Raw genomic sequence first — 17,855 nt, 5'->3', positions numbered from 1 at the left:
TAATGGCAGCATACAGTGACATGGATTCAGTAAGAACGAAATAAGATATCAGATAAGAAATGTATGGCTGCAGTACGCAACAACGCACATTTCATTGCCTGTAATTGCAAAGTCTGAGTTTCATCCATTGACTGATTTGGATAGATGTTTGCGCCCTCCAGTGGTCACGTAGAGTTTGCATCAGTATGAAGTTCTCAATTCTCTGAACTCGGGCTGTGGTGAACTTCCTGTCTGGGAGAGTTATGATTTGAATACATCATATTTGAATGGATTTCGTTTTACATATGGATTGGAGGAGAAAAGTGTGACCTAGTCTAGTAACCTAGGCTATCTCTTTACTCTCTCCCTATTTTAGTTCACACGCTACTTCCCCTTTTCTGTCTTAGGCTCCACTCACAAAAAAAGCAGCTGAACTCTCTCAAAGCTTCCCGAAAGACATTGTTTTGTACTTCATTCTCTATTTAGTGAGCACTATGTTTATACCTGGCTCCATAGCTCAGGGGTTAGAGCACTGGTCTTGTAAACCAGGGGTCGCGAGTTCAAATCTCGCTGGGGCCTCGTAATTTTCTTGTTTTTTTTTCTACTAACGTTCATCCAATTTATTGCATTCTACAGTTCATTTTATGTAACAGATTTTATAAAAGAAAAAATCCCCTGCCTTTTTATGTCGCTTCACTGGCATACCTTTGTAGAGGAGAAACATTTCCTTTTCATATTCTGCATATGTCTCAACTCACCCGCTTTTGGCGGGTGTCACCCGCCTTGTAAACAGGTGAGTCACCCGCCAAGCCTCGTGCACGCCCATTCATTTCAATGGGCCTCTCACCCGCCAAACACAAAATCGGGTGATTTCACCCGCTTTTGCATCGGAAAAGGTTGAGAGCTATGTTAATTCTGTCCTCTATCGAGATGCCTGGGTAATACTGAAAGACGAATTGATTTGTACAGAGATGCCTACTAAGCATTAATGACTGCTGCACAATAAATACATGCAGATTGTTGTCTTTTTTTCATGGTTGTCACCTATGGTGTACAGGTCACAGAGGCAGACGCAGCTTTTGGTTCTAGGTGGGGCTGGTGCCCCCCAAGAAGGCATTGTAAATGATTCAAGGTAAGCGTGTGGCATGCGAATATTTTGTTGCATTATCATCTCCCAATTAGCATGAGCAACCGCAGCCCATAGCAATGGAGCCCTAACTAATCTTGGGGGGTTGGGGCGGGGGAGGGGGGGATTTCTCTCCACCCACTTCCCATCGAGAACATTTTTTAAACCAAGTGCCAAGGTATGAGAACCTTACAGATGCTCATAGATCCTTTTATGAGAATCATGTAATGCAGGCTGAAATACCCGAAACATTGTATATTGTTGTCGTTGAAAGATACGTGCCAGCCTTTCCATGGAAAACCCATGTGACTTGGCAGTTTAAGACCAATCTATGCCTGGGAAGAGTGATTGCTGCGCCATATACAGTTCACGCCATGGTTTTTGTCTTCTGTCTTGTGGATTGCTCATATGCTGCTTTGCTGACTGTCATTAAAATGTGAGTCACTGGTGATTTGCCAATGACAGTTCACAGGTCAAGTTATTTTGAGACAGTCATAACCAATGGTTTAGTCAACATTTGATGCGATGCTCCAGCGGCTCGAGTCGATGTTCGAGCAGGGGCAGTTTGAAGTTGTCTGCAGAAGAGGTGAGCTGATTGCTTGAGCCGAACGGGTGACATACTCTACCTGTTAGAATGTGTCCAAGCAGTGGTTTGGAATTCAAGTGAGTGACAAAAACAGCACCGGCGGATCCTTCTTTTTCAAATCCAGTGAACTAAGCTCAAATGCGGTTTGCTCAGTTTGATGTTGTGAAAACAGTGATCCTGCATGTCCTAGCCCACAGAATGCTGTGAGATCCACTTCATGGGGCTTTATGACAAGGTAGGTACTTTCAGGTTCTGCACTACCAGCCTAGGGAGGTTTGCAAGCACAGTGGCAGGCTTTGGTCCCCAGCGAGAGTCACCCCAAATGTGATCTGGGAGAGAGTAGGGAACATAGCTTTCCTCAATGGCTGAGGGCTTTGGAAATACTAACCCTCGCAAAAGAGGTCCCAATTAATTCTTCTTTAAGACCGGGGTGGTACTAAAGTGAATCAAACAAAGGGTGGGGGCCCCACTCTTTTATAGGCAAAAGGCCACATGCGATTGAAGGAAAGCAAGCCTAAATTAAGGGATCCAATCCCTGTCCTTGTAATAAGGGTGCTTTGCCTGGCTGTGTCATACCAAGTGCTTTATGCTAAAGGAAGTGCAGGTGACACGGAAGGAGAGGTACAGAGAAAAGCAAGATGTTGAAATCCTTCCCCCACGGTACTGAGATTCCTCTGGATACTCTGCCTTCTCAAACCCCTAACATCAAAGGACCTTTATGTGAGGCTAGTCCTTTTGTTAAGGGTGTGCCTTTTCAATCCTGGTTCCCAGGACAGCTCCTGCTGAGAGCTGTACTGTTGGAGAGAGGTGTTACTCGAACTCATAAAGGATCACAAGAGAGGCAGGACCCACTGGCTATTGTCTTACTGGTTGCAGCAGATACAACCAGCCTAGGGAGAATATGCACATCATGTCTATGGCTGGTATGGGCTCACAGTGTTGACTCAAGCATGATACCGATCAGATGCGGCTTTAATAATTATGTGAATTACCAGCATCCATACCCCAAACTAAGGAATGGCTTATGTTCAAAGATTACATTGCCACAAGGATAATAGTTCATCATAATTATATAGTTTTGGAACAGAGGTCCAGATTATAAATGCAGACTCTTCGCTGCAGTGATTTGCTGTACCAGAAACTGTCAGCCAGGGCACCTGTGACCTCCTAACCTGTTTTGTGCCACTGAAGAGCATGTGCTGCAAATGAGGATACCGATGCAGCAGGGCACAAGTGTACTCTATACATTTGGAATGGAGCTTGATGAAAGGGGGATCTGGTTAGCAGACACCCCTTTCTGAGATGAAATTACCCACATCATTTTATTATTGATAAGAATAAAAAAGGCACAGTTTTGCACCCTTGCCAGATGGCAATCCTTCACAACAACATATGCCAGCATTGCACTATAAGCCACCTTTATGAAGCTGTGTCAACAATCTATTTATGCCTGGAATGTTCGCTGCAAATCACTTTATGAATCTGACACTACATTCTATTTTATGCCATTAACAGTCACTGTTGTTCCCTTTTATGATGTTGCCACCTCAATTTAGCTATTCCAGCAATGGTCAGTGTAAATCACTTGGATTATGCTGTGACCACAATCTATGCCGGTAATGGTCAGTATAAATCACTTTTATGAAGCGGCGGCCACAATCTTTCCCTGCCAGTAATGATCAGGTGTGGAGTAGCACAGAACATCTTGAATTCAAAGGGCATGCACTCGCTGGCAGATGAAAACGAACTTGCTAGCACCCCAGACACCAGCCCGTCCGGGCACAATCCTGCACATGCTCTTTTTAAAAAGAATAAAGAAACTAAGCACCCTCCAGGAGCAAAGCAGATCACGCCAGGCACATGAGGAGGGGCTCAGTGGGGGCAACCAGCTTCCCCTGTTGTCCTGTCAGGCTTCAACTCAAACTGAGCACCAAATGAGCCCAGGAATTGTTTTCATAGTGGCCCCATATATTAATGTGCAAACAAATGTAGCAAGCACAACCACTTTATGTATGGTTTTGGGAGTCTCGCCACCCCACACCCCATCCATCCTAAGGAAAGTTGGAAAAGCCTGTCTAAACACAGAAACATGTACCATATATAGGGGTTTTGAAGTAGTAGGACATAACAGAACCCTAACATATAACATCTATTTGTTAAAAGTGAGGAAAAACAAATTGGAAGCTTTATAGCAAATTATTTACTTCAAATTGCTGTGTGTTTGAGGAAATAGGCAAGTAAGGGTGGGAGTGACTAGGAGAGAGGGTAAAAATAACAACATTCTGACAACATCAGTCATAGATTGCTGACATACTTCTTAAGACTGCCCACAGTTCACCCCAAAGTGTTAAAGGGGTAAAGAGAGCAGAGGGAGGATGACATGGGTGTCTAGGTGAATTTATGCAAACTCTGTTGTGGAGAAGGAGCATTCACAGGAGTGACTTGTTAATGGGGTGGAAGTCAGAATATCATTATCTGCAGTCCTGGTTCTATCCTGCAAAGTGAGAGAACAGAGCCCACATCTTCTCTAAACTCTGCCTAAAGTTGCAATAGCTGACAACAGAAAATGGTCATTATGGGTTTGAGTAAACTGACAAAATTGTGTTTGTAGATTACAGGTAATAACTGGTGGAGAGGGGGTGGGGGTCTCTGCACCAAATTTAATATTGGCTGAAGGGCATATATTGCATGTATAACCTTTATAATTCATAAGCGTATCTAAATTCTTATAGAAGTAGCTGAATGTAGAGTCAATTCAAGAGAGACACCACTTGCAGAGGTTCGAAAAGTAACACATAGAAGCTTTCATCTGCAAGTGGGCACCATTTGGATGCTCATTTTTCTGTCAAATGTGAGGACGGACTAGTATGTATATTGGTGAGAACCATATTGGAATATTGTCTGTGTGATAGATTGAGCTTTCTTTACGCTTTGGTGTACGTTTTATATGATTATGTTGCAGAGGAGGTCCCAAATAAAACCTGCACTCCAGTCGCCCATTTTGGAGTACCAGGAACGTTCACACCAAAATATGTGACGTATGATGAGCAAATAAACCAGCAGAGAGCCGCAGTAGGGCTCTGCCCAGTGCATATCAGAAAAACAACACCTATTGAAGTACCGATACCCAGAAAACCATGGACAGTAAGGTATCCATTAAGGAAACCTACCAGCAAATGAAACAAAATGAAGATTGCCTAAGTACTGACGACTCGAGAATGACACAAGGAGACTAAACGCCATGAGTAAGGATATCGTGAACTTAAAACAAAAGAATGATGTCCAAATGTAGGAAAATTAAGCTGTAAGCAATACGAAGACAGTCAGCCAGTTTACACCTGTAAATATGCTTGGAACCGCAAGAAAGCTAAGGAAACAGTCCGAATTACTATGCTAAGTAGAAGAGTAGTGGGGCAAGCGCCATTATACATAAATCTACCTCAAACTAAGTACTTTATTATAAGTATATTTCCAGTTTGCAAACGAAGCAGAATCAACCCAGGTTACTAAAGGCCAAATGAGCAGAGAGTCATATTTATCAAAACGAAAAGAGACGGCTGAATCGAAACTCGCCAGAAGCAACTTGTGTCAGGAAAGCCAAGGTCATACCAGTAGACGAAGCAAACAGTAGCTACATTTAATTGAAACTAAGAACATAATATCCTGCCTCTGAAAGGTCGAGATAAGAAGACGTAGGCAGGTGGCGGGCTAAATAAGAACCAAATACACAAATTGAGAGAAAGAAGACAAATTCACGGTGTGGGAAGCACTTGACCAGCCAAGCAAGAAGAAGCTAGGGTTCACACCTAAGCTTGGCACCCGACCAGGCAGAGATATCAGAACTTTTCCAGACAGAAGATGCAGTTTCGAGGCCAACCACAGTGAACTAATTGACACATGGCTACTAAAGTGATGATTGATTGTAACCATAATTGGAGGAAGGCCGGGTAACTAAGGGGCACCCCACCCCTGGCCAACCATTCTGTGTGCTGCTAAGCGAAGCGGAAAAGTATGTATGGGGTTGGTGCCAACCCAATCAAAATGGACCAAATAATCTAGGGTCCTATAGTTAGCAGAACCAATGAGACGTCGTACTTTTAGTGACGTCTACAGTAGTCATTTTTGAAGGAAGGGTTTAGAAGCCCACCTGACAGTGTTTACCCAATCCCCTCACTCAGTTACCATATACAGATATAGTACCTATAGTAAAGTTATCTTTTCCTAACCAATAGAATTGCATGTTAACTTTTGAGTGTTACACGTCAATTATGACGAGTTTTGAGTATAAATGTTACAACTTGTATGAAGTTCCTTGGAGTTGAAGCGAGAAGGACGATTGCATCACTGCTGATATCCATGGCTCCCCGTTGTTTGTACTTGTCATTAAACCGAGTCCCTTTGCCAAACCATTGAGTTGTCCTTATTCATTGGTGTTGGAGTAATACATCTGCACCCCCATCCATCTCAAGGGTGCAGCTATCTCGTCCTAAAGTACTTCTGAGCAAACTTCGGCTCTATGGGCCGGCCGGGGGTCTTGGAGTACAATGTAATATACCTTGAATCCAAATATGCTGCATCAGAAATAGCAGATTTGCATCAGATACTCCTGTATACTCATAAGCCTTATGTGATGTGACTGGGGATGTTAAACCAACAGGCCATGCAAATGTGAGCCTAGAATTTAATCCATTAAATAAATGTACAAATCGTCCTACGGAGCTCAGGCACCACACCTTGAAGGACTGAGTTCAGCCACATGAGTTGGGGGTGGATATTCTTGACTGGTGTGAGGCACTGGAATTAGCCTTCAAGCTCCATGTGATGGATGAGGGATTGTGGGGTAGAGCCCAATGAGCCACTTACCAATGTAGGACACTGTTGTTATCTTTCAGTTGGCTCTGGGCAGAGGCCATTAATTCAAAAATGAAGGTTACCATTCTCAGGAAGTACTACATAACCCCATAACAATACCTTAAGAGTTTAAGGAAAGGGGCAATCAAACCTTTGAGGCATTTACGCATTTCTGAAGGACCGGAGTGAATGGGTAACTAGAAACAAAGTTGACACTGTGAAAGGAATTTTAAATTCTGTCGCATATGAACATATTCGGAAACATTGTGAGGCAGTTAAACCAAAATCTAGTGGACAAGAATATTGCAGACCTTATAGAGATCTTTCATCTAAGAGAAGGCCCAGACGAGTACACCCAAAGAATATCAGGTTTCTGACAAAAATAAGCACAAGAAAAGTGTGGACAAGTGTCCCCACTTCTCTCCCAAGAAAGGCTCCCAAAAATGTGAAGGGAAATCCTGTCGCATGGCATGTCAGCCCCCACAGAAAAGCAGAGTACGTATACCTCCAACATAGGGGCACCAACACGCTCAACATTGAGGATGTTTTCTCTATGGGGACTTGATCTTTAGAAATAAAATCCACCTGCCAGGGTGAACCCAAACTGGCATATTCATTGCTGGTCTCATTTATGAGGCCATCATCAGTGTGTGTATCCTCGTGAATGAAGTCCCAATAGGGTGGGTAGTGGCTGAATGTTCCCTAGTCTCTCTGAGTGGGAAAAACGCCAGGGCCCCAGATGAGTGCCTAGTTCCTGCCAAAACTATTTTTGGATCATGTATTCATAAATGGGAACAAAGCCCCTGTGTTGACACGGCTACTAGTGTTACATTTATCAGGTGACAAGGGGTGCAGGTTGAGCAGTATAACAGGGGCCCAGATTGCAATGACAGAATGTCTGATTGTCTCAGCCTATGCCCCATGGCAATTATAGAATTCAGTTGCAGAGCAAACACCTTCTGTGTCAGTCAAGGACTCCATTCCAATAGGGTTCCTTTTAGGTAATGAACTTACTGACTGACATTGTTGCAGCATTCACCACAACGAGAGTTCTGTTCAGCAGCTAGAGAAGAGGGGCTTAAGGCCATAGGCTCTGAGACTGTTCTTGCTGGAGAGTGTGAGAGAGCAGTCCCACCAGTAGCTCTAAATCAAGACCCTTAATCCACTGGGTTTACTGTGCCTTCAGGAGAGGGACCAATGGCCACCGAAGTGCCTACTGAGGTAGAAAGGGGCTCTGTGACCTCAGGGTTGCCTACTGGTGTAGAAAAGAAAATTGCCATGGAGCATAGAGTCACCTCAATCCTGCCAGAACAGAGTGAGTCTTCCGCATCTGGAGGCCTAAGTCAGGGTGACAATTGCAAGAACAGGGGGACTGTCCCACTCCAACGGGTCTGCAGAAGGAGACGAAGGAGCAAGGCCACTAAGAGGTCCTTGGGGTGCTCAAAGAGTACCAGGAGAAATGTTTCCTGTACCCGGAGTCCAAGATTATTGTTTGAAGAGGCAACTAGAGTCTGGTTGTTTTCAAATACTATAGGAGGATCGTTTTGGACCTGGCTCAAAATTATCTTATGGATTGTGACCCAGGTTTGACCAGGGCATCTGACAGGTTGCCCCAGTAAATATATGAATATATGAACTGAACCACAAGTGAGAAAGCAGCATTTGCTATGGTGTGGGCTGTATTCAAGTTGAAACCCTGCATTTTGCAGTCTCACTTTACAGTCCAAACTGATGAAAGGCCTCTGAGATGGGTACTGGCCATGCAGTGTAAGGATTTCAAGCGACTTCATGGGGCCATATCCTGACAAGGAATACATATGGGCATACAACATAAGCCTGGTTCGTTCTCAACCCTACAGTGCAGATGGCCTCATAAGGTACTGTGGTGGGCCAGAAGAAGTATGCAGATACATTGTTGACATTTCCATAGCTCATTTATTACATTTTAAGAATAATGCTTATCTTTCCTTATTGCTATGATGGTGTTCCCTGCCTATATAAATAAATAAGGTGCTCGCCAGTCATCAGCATGTCTTAAAAATAAAAACAGTCTGCTGTCAAAAAATAAGTTCTACCTGAACCTACCACTATTCTAACCAACTAAATGAAGCCAGGAGAATGACTCTGTTTTTCTGTATGTCTCTTCTCAAAGTGTTTCTATTTTTAAATAGTCTCTCGTCACCTTCTGTACTAGTTATTGTAACTCCTTCAGTAGGTTTTTGGGTTAACTTTCTTTTTTTGGACAATGTTCAATTGATCCCCTTTTGCCCCCTGTCTTATCCTTTGATCCAGACTGCTATGCCTTTTGGATTCCTCTGACATATATTTACTTAGCTTGGATAGGGTTTCTTGTTGATGAATGTTCTCCCTCTCCTAAGGTGGCTTATTTACTGTTTCTTCTTTATGGGCTCTACTGGCCTTCAATTCGCACTCATAGGATTCTCTTTTTGAAATTCTCCACTGATTACTTTATGGGCTAGTGTCCCCTCTTCCCAAGGTATTTGTATCCAAGGCTTAATGGTCTCTTTTATAGGTTTATTACTGAGTCGCTTTCTCACGTTGTTACAATATTAGTTTATCACTTTTCTATTCCATATCTCGTCAATTTCACGTTCAGGTTTTTCCAAATGTATAATGATTCCCAGGCGGCCTCTTAGTTCTCCCGTTCTCCCTGTTACCTCTGGGTTGGCAGGGAAACGTCCCCAGGACATGAACTTTCCTTGAAATACATCAAATTTGCATCCACACTTATCTTCACCTGGTGTACTCTCCTGCCAGGACTTTATTACATAACAACTTAACTTCACCTGGTATACTCTCTTGCCAGGACTTTATTACACAACACATTATGTTGACTTCTCCTGATATACTCTTCTGCCAGGACTGTGTTACACAACACATTAACTTTCTTCCTCAGATAGGATTTTAAGTGACTTATTCACAACCTGCGTAGTATAAAGTAACCGGGGTATTTAAAGTCACTCTGCTCCCTAGTCTTGAGTAAATAGGGTATATCGTACTGCGTCACTCCTCCTGGCTACCTTAAGACATACCCAATCCTTAGTTTGTTTAAATCCGAATAGTATGTCCCAGAGGATGTGGCAAACACTTTCAAAATCAAAACACTTTCACTGTAGTGAGTACATGGGACACTTTATTGATTCATAAGTGTCCTATGTTATCTTGCCCAAATGCTTACACGTGTTTTGGCTCGGCTTAGGCCTTTTTCAAACCTGGGCTCATTTTCAGTCACATATATTAACACAAAAACGAGATGTAAATGCATATCAAAAATCATAAGAGCAAAGGTACATTTTCAACCCATTGTTGCATATGTGCAACACAATATATAAGCACAGAAAAAATAGGAACATGAAATCCATGACATTTATTTAAAGAAAAACAGTCATTGAATAAAATACATTAAACAAAAAATAAAATAAAAGATATACATACAGATAACACTGGTTTGGAGAAGGAGAGGATTAGTAGGTAGAGAGAAAGATATGTAAAGCACAGGGTCAGTCTCTATTGTATACCACATATAATTCCCATAATTGCCTCTCTCATGCTGTGAATCCTAAGATTCATTGGCCTTAAGAAGATGTCTGTGGGAGTTCCGTGGGAAAAAGAGGTGGCAACAAGGAATTGAAACTATATGCCAAATGCGCTGAACAGAATTTGGTCTAAATACAGATCATGAAATGGGGGCATATTTATGAAAATGTAATGTCCTCCAGCATTTGTCAACAAGGTTTACTTCAGGTGTGCAATGGGGCACTAAATCCCTTGCAGACTAAAATGAATGTAAAAAGAGGGGGTCAACACTTGTTTGCCTACTACCATGTGCACCATTTTCCAAATATTATCCTTTGTCTTTGTAGTATGGAATTTTGAAATATTGATTCATCTTTTTTATTGGGATCAGTGGTGGTGTAGTAGTAGGTGGGACAGAGTAGGAGTTTAGAAACCACTACTGAGCTCTTTACTCCTGTAGAGCATTAGTCATTTATTCAAAGATGGGTCTTGCTTTGGTACTTACACAAAATACACTAGCAGTTCACAAATACGGCAAACCATCTAATACTAGTAACTGCATTCACCCTTATAATTATGTTCCATGCTAGAATTTCAATTCCCTTTTTTCTGAAAGCTCTATGTTAAACAAATCATGGAATATAGCTCCCCCTCTTTATAGAAACATCTATATGGGCAATCCTCTAGCTTACTTCCAAAGATTCAGTCTATCACAGGGGTAGTGAAATAGTGCTCCCTTATCCTAGCAAGTCAGCACCTGTCAAAAGAAAACTCACTTCATTGCAGCGCTGCACATATAGTGTGTTCCTAACAGAGACCCCAATCTCTGCTACCCATTTCTGGCCCCCATCATGCTTGCTCATTGAGAGGGAGCATCAGTGCCACATATATCCTATATTCTAGAAACAGATAGAACTCTTGTGTTCCCCAGATGCTGTAGTGTATCCAGAGTACTGTCTGTTTTATTTACATCTTAATTGTGTGTGCTACGTGCAGCAATATAAAGGATATCCACACAAAAAAAGGCCCATGACAGAGAGGCCCTTCAGGAAATCTACAGACTTCCTTGGAGGCCAGTCCAACATTCTGTGTGACCGACCCCCATTGTTTATGAGTAGTTCTATTTGTGTGGCCTTTTAAGTAGTGATAGTGGAGATGTGTTTGTTGTTTGTTGACATTTGCATCCCATTGAGGACCACTTTACACCACAATTTATGGTCCAACTGGGGAAGTCCTGGAGCTGAATGAAGACTCCATTTTGTAGCCTAAATGTGTACATTTCTGCATTACATGGAATGCATTAAGAAATATTGTGTGTCACATTTGGGGTATATTGGTATAGGAAACATAGTGATTTGCAAATATGTTGATGGTGGGATGTATGATTTTTTTTTATATCAATCTGGGACATTTCTTCAGATTAATCTGATACATTGTACATGAAACATGGGTGGGAAGCGGGAGCAGGGGAGGCTATCTCTCCAGTTGTTGGCAATTGTTACAGTAAGGGAGAACATTTGTCAGGGTTCTGATGAGTGGCAGATTTAAGATCAAATGCATGATGGGCAAGGGTTATAAAGGGCCGAGGTTGGGTGGAGTAAATGACAATTGTGATTTATGTTGACTTGCCCAGCATCACTTAATTTGTTCACGTGCTAAACCCACTCTCCTTTTCCATGGCTCACCCCTTATCCTTCCATCTGTTCTGCCCTTGCAAAATCAAACTCTCTCCCCTTCCCCTTCCAAAATATCTGCTCTCTCCAAACTTTTAATCTCCTCCCTTATCTTCTCTCGCCTCTTCTACTGCTCCTCCTTACTCTTTGGACTACCTACTTCTCATCTCGCCCCCCTCAAATCTATCTACCATTCTGCCGTCCGTACCCTCCGTCTCCTTACCTCCCATGACTCCATCTCTGCTTCCCTTTCCTCCCTTGGCTGGCTTCCCTTTCACTCCCAACTTAAATTTCATTTTCTCTGCTTAGTCTTTAAATCTCTCCATGGTCTTGCTCCCCCTTATCTCTCCTCCCTCCTCTCTTTCTACACTCCCTCCCGCTCCCTTCGTTCTGCTGACCACTTCCTTCTCACTGTTCCTCCTTCCCCTTGTTCCCCCTCCCGTTTCCACTCCTTCCAGCTCCTAGCCCCCCTGCACTGGAACTCCTTACTTCTCTCAATCTGCTCTATTCTTACCTTCTCCTCATTCTGCACATCCCTTAAATCTCTCCTTCTCCATCCCCTCCATGAAACCCTTCCCCCTTCTTACTGCCCCTCCATCCTTGATCTTTTCCCCATGATCATCTCCCTCCCCTCCCCCATCCACCCCATCCTCACCCTTTTACCCCCTTCCGTTTTCCCTCCTCCTTCTCCTCCTCACCCCTCCCTCTCAGTTCTACTGCACTACTCTCCCTCTTCCCTTCAGTTTAATTGCTCTACTTACTGTTTTGTTGGTTCTGGTTCATAATTGTAAATTGCTTCTACTGTTATAATGTTATATGTATCTGGTGGTTAAAATGTACAGCGTTTTGGAGTAAAGTGCTATATAAACATAATAAATACAAATACAAATCTCCACCTGACCCCTGTCACTATCTTTTCCAATTAATATTTTGTATTAAAGTGAAAAAATAACATATCATTCATAAATTCTTAAAGCCAACAGAGAATGAATCCAAGTAAAATGCCTATAAGAATAGACCAATATGCTTAAATATGCTAGGAATGGTTCAGTAAAGTTAAAATAAGTACGCCCCCAAACCAAAAAAGTAAAAGATCACAAAATACCAAATCTGTACACGCCATCAGAGGTAAAAAAGAAACATAAAAATATAAATATACATTTAAAAAATCTAATACCTAGAAATCTCCAAAAAAACTAATCCAATTGTTACTAACTTCCTGTTTCAGGTAATTTTAGTGTACATGTAACATTGCTGAAAAAAGGAGAAATTTTGAATAACATGCATGTTTGTACTACTATAACAGAATTCAAAAACAGTATGGAAAGAAAAAAAACAAATGGTTCCTGAAAGATGAATATATAAACATGCATATATAAATAAGAAAACGATATAATCCTGGTAAAATCTTAATATGGGAGAAATCAAAACATCTAGACATCAGAGTTCAGGTAATCCAGAAATGGGCCCAAATACTAGCAAATATTTATTCTAAATTGTTAACACTAGAAACAAGTCTCTCGTAACTTGCTGGAACTCCGAAGCCATCTAGACATTGTTTAATTTCGCGACTCGTATGTTTTATTTCCAGTCATAAAGTATCATTTTTTTATTCACCAAGAGGGCAGCAATGACTCCTCTATGCATATGTTTATCTAGCTTAGCATTACCCAAAATTTCCTGGAGCAGAGAAACATTTTTATTTTGTGGCAACATTTTCCCCATTGTACTAATAATTATCTTCCAAACTTCAGACCAAAATTGTGAAAAAATCCTTGCAATCCCAACGCATATGACCAATATCACAGTGTGCATTAGAATATTACCAATAAAGGTAATTCTCTAAAAGGCTTACATGTTTCAGCTATAACAGTACCAATAACATTCATGCAAAAGTTTGAATTGTTCCAATTTCCTTCTGGACTTCCTTAGACCTTCAACATGTCTAGAGAAAATTCTGGGCCATTGGGTGTGAGGAAGGTGGCTAACTAGTTTAGCTTCCCATCTGCTCTTAATATTGCATGAAACACTATTCGAGTACAGCTCATCAACCATAGCAGCATACAATTGAGAAATAAGACCCGCATGAATGTTGCAATTACTGATCAGCTTCACAATAAGAGAGGATTGAATCTTATGACTGAAAACATGAAAGGATAGGTTTTTAGTTCACCGTACTTCAAAAAATCAAGCGTAGTAAGGAAGAAGTAATCTTTACGAGAGTTAAGTGACAAAAGTGCCTTCAGCTCTCAGAAGATCACTTACTTTATAGATACCTCTTTGAAACTAAGATTCCCATTTCAAGGTTCTCCTCCTATGTCTGAGCTCATTGTTATTCCATAGATGAGCTTCCATTTCATTATAGACAAACATGCAGTATGGAACGCAGGAGGGACCCAGAGCAAGCATTACACTCTAAAATGGGGTGGCAAGTGCTCCAAGTGAAATTACTACATACAGATTCATGACTCACCAGATCACCTAGGATGTGTCTACTCCAAAAATTAGGCCTAGGTTGTCTTTCAAAATGCTTTATAAGCCCATGTTTAGTCTAACACCTAAACATTTGAATCTCGATGAGACACAATTAAATGGAACATTGCAAAGATCAAATTTGTAAGGGCATGTTATGCTGGGCATCACTTGCTACTTGTCCACATGTATTTTATACCCCCAAATAGGAAATTATCAATTAACTCTGTAATACGAGCAGTGGGAGACATTGGCATCTGCATAGAGGACACTCTTAATCTCCCTAGCAGTCAAATCATTAACCTGTACATTGCTATCTGTCCTTACAACCATTGATAGGGGTTCTAATGCTAAGAGGACTAATACGAGTGATAATGGGCATCCCTGCATAGTGCCATTACAATAAGAAAAGAAAGTGTCACACACCCACCACAAATAACCATAGCTGGCAGTTGGCAAAATAAGAGTGTAACCTTATGTATGAATTTGGGACAAATGCCAAATATGGAAAGGATATCAAAGCAATAACTCCACTCAACCCTATCAAAAGCTTTTTTCGCTTCATAGACAGGGAATGTTTGGAGTTAAGGGTATCTGTTTCCTGCCATAACAGGTGCAGAAAGGTTCTTAAATTATCACTAGCATGATGACCCAGGTTAAAGTCAACTTGGCACTCATATGATTTATGGAATAACGTTTGCAAGTCTGTTAGCTAAAACCTTTACATTACAAACAATTTAGTGTCTCTGCATATCAAGGAGATATGTATCACAGATTGACGTACAAACTACCAGAATTTAGAGCCTGGGTCAAAAGTGTTTATTGCAAGACAAAATAAGGTGTTCAGACTGCTAGTAAATGGAGCCTGTATTGTGGAACACGAATGGGCAGCCCTCTCTTGTCTTCCCAAGAGCTCCAAAGCCCCGATCCTAGGCATCTCTAAATCCCAGAGGGGTAGCTAAAGACGGTTAACTCCTACTATCTAAGAACTAGCTATAGGGAGGGCCTAAAGCCCATAGCCATCTCTATCTGGCTCCATCTGTGGTTTTTATAGGGCGTCCCTATCCTAACACTCCTTTAGGCCAAATTGGGGGATGCAGCCTTTCAATATTGTGCCTTAATAAATGTCTGTCTACTCTGTCTCTCTGTCTCTCTTTCTCTCTCTCTCTCTCTCTCTCTCTCTCTCTCTCTCTCTCTCTTTCTCTCTCTCTCACTCTCTCTCTCTCTCTCTCTCTCACTCTCTAATTGTGCTTGCTCTCCTATTAATTTCCCTGATGTTCCGTTCGATATGATATGATATTTTATTTATATTGCGCTGGTACACAAGTGTTTTAGAGCGTGACCAAGCAAAGGGAGGGGAACAAGGGAGAATAAAAACAGCGATCTTACTAGGCCCAGTGACATTAAGAACGCGCAAGTGCATGGAGAAGGGAAAAGGGGGAAAGTGTGTGGAAGGGGGAGAAGTGGAAAGTGCAGAACAGAGGAGAGAAAAGAATAAGTTAAATAAATGAATAAATCCAGGCAATGAAAGGTGGTAGTGCAGCCAGCAAGTGCAAGATTACTCAGATAGGGTATATCTGATAAGTGCAGAGGAAGAGAGGGGGACTGTATGGGTAAAGATACAGAACCCAGTGCAATGGGAGGCCCAAAGGCAGTGCAGGAGGGAAGCAGGGTGAGCAGGTACCTGGTCCCGAAGGACAGAGGGTGTCCAGGTGCACAGTGCCAAGAGAGAAAAACAGGTCAGCAGGGGAGAAGAGGGGCAAAGGCGGAAGCGAAGAGGAAGGTCTTGAGGTGCTTCCGGAACCGGAGATGGTTCTCCTCAAGTTTCAAGGTGGGCGGTAGGCTGTTCCAAAGGGATGCCCCAGCTGAAGACAGAGATCTGCCCCCAGCTAATTTCTTTGAAAAACAACGGACCCTGAGGGAGTTAGAGGTATAGGAGTGAAGGGCTCGAGATGGGAGGTATTTGCGTAGGAATAGTTGAAGGTATTTTGGACCCAGGCCCCAGAAAGCCTTGTGGACAATGCAGAGGGTGTTAAATGTAATCCTTGCATCCACTGGGAGCCAATTAAGGGATTTCCGAGCTGGAGAGATACGATCCTAGGGCTTGAGGCCAAGGACAAGTATCGCAGTCCTGTTCTGGATTAGTTGTAGAGGGCGGAGAGTGGAGGTAGGAAGATTTAGAAAGAGATTGTTACAGTAGTCCAACCTGGAGAGAACTAGAGCTTGAGAGTCAGTGAGCTTCTGGGGGAAGGAGATGAAAGGCAGAGTACCTCTGAGGAGGTGGAGTAATATGTTTGGCTTTTTAGAGACGTCAGAAATGTGTGCGGAGAAGGAAGGTGTGGAGTCAAAGATGACCCCGAGGTTCTTGGCCTCGCAGGTGGAGGTAGGAGGAGGGCCAAGGGAGGCCGGCCAGAGAGTAAGGGGAAAGGTTGGTGAAGGTGTACCGATGAGGAGGATCTCAGTCTCGTTAGCATTTAGACAAAGATCGTTGGCAGTACACCAATTTTGAATGGCAATTAGGTAATCAGAAATGAGGGAGGGAGAGGAGGTGGCCGATGGCAGCCTGAAAATGAGTTGAGTGTCATCAGCATAGCACTGGAAGTTTGAGTAGAAAATAGAAATGCAGTATGCGAGAGTTGGCAGGTATTGGTTCAAAAGCCAGGGCGAGAGGTTAGACCCCTGGGGAACACCACAGGTAAAGAGTGAGATCGATGAAAGGTTGCTATTCTAAACTCTGCTCTACCCTTGCCCTTCTCCCTTCCTCTCTATTTCTCCTTTTCATGTCTCCCCTCCTGCTCTCCTTGTCTGTCCCTTTGATGTTTGCACACTCTCATCTCTCTTTACTCCTCCCCTCTCTCAATTGCCCTCTCTTCTCCTCTCTCTCCTTCCCTCTCTCCTCTTCCCTCTCTCATGTTTCCTCTCACTCTCTCATCTCTCACATGTGTCCTGTCTCCTCTCACACTCTTTGCTCTCTCTCGCCTTTCTTTCTAAATAGAGTCCCTCTCCCTCAATGCACCAAACACCCACTCACTCGCAGCCTCACTCTCACAATCAGATACATTTCTCTCTCACTAACCAACACTTTGCATGTAATCATTTCTGCCACAATCTCCTCAACACTGTGCACCACCATCCTTCCTCCACCTAGTCTCTCGGTCCAACTCCCCTCCGATGCCCTCACCTGAACGCCCTCAAGTCTACTCTCATTAGCAGGACTTTTTGTACTCCACCCTTCCTGTTCCTATCCTTCTCCTCCCTTCCATTGATCTGGCTTCTCACCTGGCCTTACAGGCCAATATGTAGTTCCTCTTTCCCCTGCGGTGGGATTTCACATATGAAAAGTTTGAAAAGCCCCTTTAGGCCCCACCCCCTTTTCTCACATGACATCCAAATTAATTTTCTCTCAGAAAAATACTGTGCTCTCTCCACTCTGCCTTCTTCGACCATTTCAGTAAATATAGTTAGTTAGACACAGCGTGTTTATCTTTGAATGGGGGTGCTTCAGAGACTTCATGAGGGCCGGCAGCTTTTTCCTACAGTTTACAGCATTCGCTGGTGACGGCTGGGTATGCTGGTATTTCTATAGTAAAACAAAAAGAAATTGGGTGAACATTGGAACAGCAAGGTATGT

At 42.7% G+C, this 17,855-nt stretch overlaps 1 non-coding gene across 1 annotated transcript; it reads left to right on the top strand.

Moving 5' to 3' along the window:
- The first annotated feature begins 485 nt into the window (after window positions 1-485).
- Window positions 486-558, top strand: TRNAT-UGU (transfer RNA threonine (anticodon UGU)). Its single transcript has one exon. It is a non-coding gene; the product is annotated as a tRNA-Thr (tRNA).
- Window positions 559-17,855: the final 17,297 nt, after the last annotated feature.

The sequence above is a fragment of the Ambystoma mexicanum genome (assembly GCF_040938575.1).
Source record: "Ambystoma mexicanum isolate Mex_15411 chromosome 12 unlocalized genomic scaffold, UKY_AmexF1_1 Mex_chr12_unloc.1, whole genome shotgun sequence".
In the NCBI taxonomy this organism is placed as follows: domain Eukaryota; kingdom Metazoa; phylum Chordata; class Amphibia; order Caudata; family Ambystomatidae; genus Ambystoma; species Ambystoma mexicanum.
Note: the sequence above shows the minus strand (reverse complement) of the source record. Positions and strands in the feature narration are given on the sequence as shown.